This window comes from Papio anubis, chromosome 5 (assembly GCF_008728515.1).
Source record: "Papio anubis isolate 15944 chromosome 5, Panubis1.0, whole genome shotgun sequence".
In the NCBI taxonomy this organism is placed as follows: domain Eukaryota; kingdom Metazoa; phylum Chordata; class Mammalia; order Primates; family Cercopithecidae; genus Papio; species Papio anubis.
In genome coordinates this window covers 78820042-78828063 of record NC_044980.1, presented here as the reverse complement: position 1 = coordinate 78828063, position 8022 = coordinate 78820042, and the positions used below count along the sequence as shown (strand labels likewise).

Here is an 8022-nt window from a genome sequence, read left to right as displayed (position 1 = left end):
TCTAGCAAAAACATTAATTTCAAAAAACATACATACTATTTTAATGTAAACAACCTTTATTATGGTAGAAATTGAGATCTAAACCAGAACATAATTCTTCCTTGATTGGTGTAATATTCAACCTTTAGGTTCCAACAAAATAAAGATATTGTCAGTTTTCAAGATAACTACAGTTGTTTTGTGCTCAAAGGTATTTTTATATTTAAAACTACTGAGTAGCTACTTCAGTGACCTAAATAATCTCCCACTGGGACTCAAATAACTCTATTTACATAATAACCATATAATAGCACATTATCTTTTACTTCATCTAAACAACAACAGTGCCATATGTTTTACCATCTGAAGAGCCTGGAAAAAAAAGTTAGTCTAATTTCAAAATTAATTATAAAGGTTGAAGTAATTTTAAAAAGGCCAATTTTGTTAAAGCAATCAAGCTTATTTTAACTATCAAAAAGAAAATAATGGTACATATGAATAATTGGGACTCTAAAGAGATCCTAGAGTCTCCAAATATATATTCCTGTTTTATTTAGAGCAATTCTTGAAGTTTTAATATTAAACCAGTGTATTAGTTAGGGGTCTCAAGACAGACAGTGATATGGTTTGCCTTTGTGTCCCCATTCAAATCTTATCTCAAATTGTAATCCCCATGTGTTGAAGGAGGGACCTGGTGGGAAGTGATTGGATCTTGGGACGGTTCCCCCATGCTGTTCTCATAATAGTGAGTGAGTTCTTACAAGAGCTGATGGTTTTAAAATGTGGTACTTCCCATCTTGATCTCTCCTTCTCTCCTGCTGCCGTGTAAGACATACCTTGTTTTCCTTTCACCCTCTGCCGTAATTGTAAGTTTACTGAAGCCTCCCCAGCTGTACGGAATTGAGTCAATTAAACCTCTTTATAAATTACCCAAGCTCAGATCATTCTTTATAGCAGTGTGAAAACAGACTAATACAGACAGAAAGAACTGATAGAATACATAGTAGATAGATAATAAGTATACAGACAGATAGATAATAGATAGATATAGAAAGATAATAAATAGATTAGATAGATAAATGATAGATAGATAGAGAGATAGGATTTATTAGGGGAATTGAGTCAGATTATTATGGGATACTGAGAAGCCTCATGACAAAACTTCTGCAAACTTCTGCGATGCCAGTAACATACCAGGGTGAAAGTCCAAAAGCCTCAGAACTAGGAAAGCCAATGGTGTATTTCTCAGCCCCAGGCTGAAGACCTGGAAATCCAGGGGGGTTGTCGGTGTAAGTCCCAGAGTCTTAAGGCCAGAGAGTCTGGAGTTCTGATGTCCAAGAGCAGGGAAAGAAGGGTGTCCCAGTTATAGGAGGGAGACAGAGAAAATTTACCCTTTTGTTCTCTCTGGGCCCCCATTCAATTGGATGGTGCCCATCCACATTGAAGGCAGATCCCTCGCACTTGGTCCACTGAGTTACATACCAATCTTTTCTTGCAGTGCCGTCATGGTCACACCAGAAACGATGCTTTACCAGTTCTTTGGGTAGTCCTTAATCCAGTCAAGTTGACACTTAAAATTAATGATCACAATCAGGGTGCCTCAAATTACTCTTTTGTGTCCTTTGAATAAATAATAACATTAAAATTTTTTTAATTAGCTTTACTTTTAATAATATAAATTAAAATGCCAATATTAATCTTAAGCATTTTAGACATTTTAAATAATTAAAAAGAAGTATTTCCCAGGATCTGATTAGAATGTCATGCAATTTTCTAATATGAATTAAACCTCACAACTAATTTGACTCTGAAGAGATTGGAAACCACACATGGATTAATCACTTTTGGGGCTGAACTCTGAAGGGCTGAAGCATTTTCTGTGGAATTCTATGTTTTTGGGGAGGAGGAGAGTGAGAAGAGGGAAAGATGGAGGGAATAAAACAAAACAGAGATAATAATGAGACCTGAAATTATCTACCCCTACATGCCACCTGGACACAGAACCAAAACCACAAGTTGTTGTCTATATTAGCATGAGTTTGTTCTGTTCCTCTCTTTGTTAGCATGACTTTGCCATTTCTCTGTTTTCATTAGCATGACTTTATTTTTCTAGGAATCTTCTGCCCAGGCAAATGGTTTGATTCTTAATTATAAGAACTTGCAGAAAGTCTTATAAATTCTTCAATGAAAAAATGCAAACAGACAGTTTATTTTGTCCTAAAATTTGTTGAATTCCTCATCTCACAATCTAATTCTGCTATTACTGCCAACCCTGGACTATGGTATCATGATTCTTACCCAATCTTAATCAAACCCCCTCACTTATTTAAAACACCTATGTTAAACCAAACATTCAATTCTAAAAGAATTCTGTCTTTGCCTTCTTCTTTTCCAGACACTGAAATCTTTTTGAGGTGTTTTCTCCCCATTAAAAGAAAAAACATAGACAACATACATTTAACATAATTTATTTGAGCAAAGAATGATTCATAAATTGGGAAGCACTCAAAATCAGAAGATTCAGAGAGCTCCATTCTGCAATGTAGTAAGTGAGTTTTTAGGCCGAACATAGAAATGAAGTACAGAAATAGCTTGACTGGTTACAGCTAGGTGTTTGTCTTACTTGGAGGTGGTCTGATCAGCTGGCTGTCTATGACTAGCTGAAGCAAGGCTGCTTGCGATTGGCTGAGATCTAGCTATCAGTTACAATATATATATATATATATACACTCCTGAGTTAGGCTATGGTTTGTTTATACGCTAAGTTAGATTGTAGATAATTACATAGAAACTCAAACTATGGAGACAGTCTTAAACCAATGGCCTCTTGCTTATTTAATGGGTCTAAGTATAGTAAGTTGTATACGCAGTTTTTTTCATATTGATGGGATGTGTTTGGTAATATTTGGGAAGTAAGAATTTAACAATCATTATGAATTTATCCACATTGGTGGAATCAAAAAATAGTGTATAAACAGCAACAATAAAAAAAGAAGCTGAAGAGAAGAAATAGGAGAAAAACCTATCAGAATAAGCTTAAAATGAAAAGAAAGAGGGGGGAAAAGCAATTATGGAACTGATAGAAAAGGAGGAATAAATAGAAATGTAGATGTTACCTCAGATAAATGATCACGGTAGTGAAACAAGACGATAGAATATTTAGACATTTTCCTTGTATTGGGAAAAGTCAGCAACTAGATGCATATAGCTATAAGGATGGTAGTTTCTATCCAATTTCATCTAAAATGAAAATATGACCATGTCGGTTTCATTCTTAACATTTCTGTAGCTTTTAATTGTGCTTATGATAAAACAAATAGAAATTCTTAATGTAACCTGTGTGATCTTATGTATCTTTAAAAGATCTTATTTTTAGCCATTATTTATCTCAATCACTTGTTATTCATCCACACTACTTTTTTCTCAGTTCCTCAGGTATTCTGGGTATCATAGCAAGTAATTTTGTATTAATCTACTTTGATATTCAATACACTTATCTTGGTAGAAAGCAAGTTGTATGAAGGCAAATTATATGCTTTGTTCATAATTGAATAATTGTTTCCAACATGTGGCAGATACTTGATTCTTAAGCAAACTAATGTATATCCAGAAGAGTATTATATAAGGATTGCTTTTAATACTTTCAAGAACCGGCAAAACTAACCAATGATGACAGGCATTAGAAAGCAGTTGCCTTTTTCTGATGAAGCAATTGAATGGGCATGAGGAAACATTCTGAGTTTGTGGAAATATGAGGCTATTGGTTACTTGAAAGTATTCTTTTGTGAAAACACATCAAATTTTATATTTATGACATGTGAATTTCACCATATAAAAATTGTAGTTAAATATAAGGCAGATATGACCAACACTTTTTGAGCTATATAGTTTGGAACCACAATATTACTTAAGGCTATTTTAATCTTTCATATATTTACACATGTATTAAACATATATTTATTGGTTAGGTACCTCATGTGCTCATCTATGAAGAAGATACGGATAGTCTGTACCTTTGTAGAGAATAGAGATGAAAGGAGCTGAAAGCCATTTTATGGGGTCTCATGGAATGTTTCATGGTGATTAACAAGGAAACCCTATAAGGATAAAGCCCTTAGCCCTTCAAATACAATTCAATTTGATGACATAATCCGTTAATTATAAATTATATGTTACGTAGTTTTAATATTATGAGTTATATTATAAATTGTGTGCCGTCTAACCATAGAAAATATAATTTTGGTTTAAAACATTAGAATCAAAGACCGTTATTGAAAAATGTTAAATGTCTGCTTAAAATTATTATAATACACTGGTTCCTTTTCCTGTTATTGTTAATATATTGTTTCATATCAACTCATTTCATTCCACTCCCTCAAATGTTTGAACACTAAACATAATAGAAGATACAGTATAGAAAAAGAAGAATGAGTAAAATATTAAACTTAATGTTAGGTGGTATATTGTTTAATAATTTTGTAGGTCCCCCAAAAGACATGTTGTAAAACCAGGCTGAATGAAACTTAAGTGAGGGAAGTTCCCAAATTAAGTTATGTCTCCACAATTCTAAAACATACATTCTTACATAATTTTTAAACTTATAACATGGGTATACACTCATGTTAGTAAACATTAGAGAAATTAGTTTGGGATTAAATATATGTTTCTAGGACAAAAAGAGTAGATTAAAAGATAAAAATAAGAAAAATATAAGGAAATTTGCAATATTATTTTATTTTTCTAATGTGCCATGTGCTAAACACTTTCACATGTAATTCATATAAATTTTTCAACAATGGCTAACATATCAGACATGTCAATATAAATTAACTCACACATCTAAATTATTGAATTAGTAAATGAGAAAGTTTGTAATCTGAACTATATCTCAACTCTAAGTCTTTTACTCTTTCAAATTCATCATACTATTGAGGTAACCAAAAGGTATACAGGTTTCTTCTATAGTCAAATTAAAATATTTACCAACAAATGTACTTAAAAAATCTAGTTTCTACATTTGTCTAAATTGATCTTGAGTTATTCAGAAACCACTTATCCTCTATGTAGAAGTAACTTTAGACTGCTGCAATAATACAAACTGTTCCTCTCTGCAGTACTCAAGTTTTCAAGTAAAAATGCTTGAGTTTTTAAATTTCTCTTTCTTTTCAAAATACACTCAGTAGTAAACAAAAGGAAAAAAAGGATATAATAGTTTGCTATGGTGTTAGAAATAATGACTTCTCAGATTGCCTAGATATTCTCTAGTTGGCTCTTACATTTAAATAGACGTCCATTGTCTGCTTGATCACTGCCCAATCAGCCGATATTTGCGGTGATGACAGTGGTTTGTGTCACCTGGGTTATTTCTCTTTCTACTTGCCAGTACCCAGCAGATCTACTTGGCTGCTTTGCCTTTTTCCCCAACTCCTCTTGGCATATATGTAGAGTATTCTCCACACATAGAGTCCAGGTTTTATTTTATTTTTATTTCTTTTTTAAATATAACAAGGAGCAGAAAATATTTATTGATTTTTGAGACATGGTCTTGCTTTGTTGGTCAGGCTGGAGTGGAGTGGCATGCTCATATCTCACTGCAACCTTGAACTCCTGGGTTCAAATGATCATCCTGCCTCTACCTCCCTAGTAGCTAGGATTCCAGGTGTGCACCACCAAGTCCAGCTATTTTTGTTTTTTTTTTTTTTTGAATGAGAAGGGGATCTTACTATATGGCTCAGGATAGCCCAAGTTTTATTCTGATTTCCATTTGTTCTTGATCTAGAACAAATGACCTCTTCTGGCTTCTGAGGACCCACTGTGGCAAATGTCTCCTGAAAACTCCCTCAACTGGTCTTTCAGATGCTTCTAAGTCTATTCATGTTAGAATAATATCAAGAGCCAGTCAGAAAAAATAAACATCATCTTCTTTCTGCCTAATCATAGACAGCATTAAGTTTATTTTGCTGTATTTGGAATCCAAATATAGAGTGTGATAAAATGTCCACATGTTTAAGGTCTTGCAAATTGTATTGTTTCTCTAAAGCCATCCCCTTTCTAGGCTCAACCTCAAGGCAGAGGAGTGGGAGGGAGGCTTGCTACTGTTTCCTCTGTCATCTACCACAATCTCTTGTTAGAGAAAGTAAATGTTTCCTCTTCTTACCTGATTATCCTTTAATTAGTACTCTGTAATCTAATCTGTGATGCCTGCCTCTTGATAAATTAAATAAGATGATAAAGGAATTCTTTTTAAAACCAACCTTTCTTCCTGTGCTTGCCTTGAGAACTTATAAAATTCTATTTTGAATTTTCAGAAGCTGAAGACTAACCTAGTATTTCTATTTTTACTAATATTGCAAAAGTCATTATCACTACATGTTTCTTCCAAGTTTCTCTTTCTCCTACTCAAAATTACATAGAATCCTTGTATTGAAGATCATTCCAGCAGAAATGTAAAGGAACAATATGGCTATCCTTGTCTTATAGACTTGGATGATTATATAGGTTACATCTGCAGATAACTGTTAATTTCAAGTAGACGAGAAAATACACTAGAGCATATGGTGCATTATAGTGGAGCACAATAGAGTAAGAAATTTGCAATATATATATGAAAATATTTAGGAAATAAAGTATGCTTTCTCGAATATTGCTACTTCTTACTTCTTGTGACAATAATATCTACCTTTTTTCTGTAATTGTTGCTCAATTGAAAGTGTGGTGACTTCCATAAAGATCAAATTTTCTTTTTGCTAGTGCCATAGCTTTATCAATGTGAAGAAACTTTCTCTTAGGTGAAATCTCTCCAAATTAGAATTAATAAATGAGCTTATGGATGCAGAAAAGAATAGAAACAGGAAAAATAGTAAATAATAGAAAGAGGAGGAAATGGAAGAGTTAAAGTTCAGCTAATAAATTCTAGTAATAAAATCTAATTTATTTGAAGCCATTCCTTGCAGAACTTGGATGAATGGTTCCACGTAAATTTGTATGCTGAATGTAGTACATGCATTTTCTTCATATTTCATTTATATTCCAGCTGCTAATTTTGAGAGAAGAAATTCAATGATGAGGGATTCTTTTAAAGTTATTCGAATTTAAAAATGTATATTCAATAATATGCTGATAAATATTAAAAAATTTACTGCAGTTGAATTGAGATAATTTTTATGATAAAATAATTACTTACTACTTTGGGACAAAAATGTCACAATTTGGGACCCAAATTGTACAAACAATTATCATCAAGTGGCACTATTTGAAAAGTCCTGATTTTGGTATTGTATTTTGACCTGCAATTAGAAAGCATTATTTTCTTAGAATTTGATATCAATGTAATATTTTATATCACTACAATATTAGCATATAAAATCATAAACTTGAAATTACATAAGTATGTAAAATGAAGAGTGTCAATTCAACAAATCATAATTAGATACCTAATGTATGTCAGGTAGAGTGTTAGAAATGAGGAGCATAAAAGGATGGATCAAACCTAATCCCTTTGCACTTCAAAAGCTTAAATATATTGAGGAAAAGAGATACTGGTAATGAATAATATGATAACTGTAATTCACAGCAGAACAGGGATGCTATAATAGGGATAGAAGAAAATGATACAGGTACAGAGAAGGAAGAGATTGATTCACATATCTTGTCAGGTATAGCCCGAAAGCACTGAGGCCACTGACAACTCGTAGCCTTCCTATCAAACATTCTTAACTGAGCAGGTTTCCTAACATGAAATCTTAATTAATTACCATACAAAGGTCCAACTAGATCTAGGAGGAACTCCCTTCAGGATGGGAGATAAATGGTTCCTCCTGGGTGATTAAGGGAAAAAGACACAATGGGTATTCAGTAAGTGATAAGGAAACTCTTGTAGAAGCAGAATAGGAAAATTGCCCAATAATTGGTCTGCTCAAACGTGTGAGCTGTTTTCACTCACCCAAACCTTAAAGTACTTACAGAATCAGAAAGGAGCCATCTATACCAATTCTAAGTTAATGTGGACTGAATGAAGTCTTATTAATAGCAAAGAATAATTGA

The 8022-nt window shown here is 33.0% G+C and overlaps 1 long non-coding RNA gene across 1 annotated transcript; it reads right to left on the bottom strand.

Moving 5' to 3' along the window:
* Nucleotides 1-1580: 1580 nt before the first annotated feature.
* Nucleotides 1581-7090, bottom strand: LOC116274924. Its single transcript, XR_004183762.1, has 3 exons — nt 6659-7090; nt 3096-3219; nt 1581-1599 (listed from the first exon to the last, which is right to left on the bottom strand). It is a non-coding gene; the product is annotated as an uncharacterized LOC116274924 (long non-coding RNA).
* Nucleotides 7091-8022: the final 932 nt, after the last annotated feature.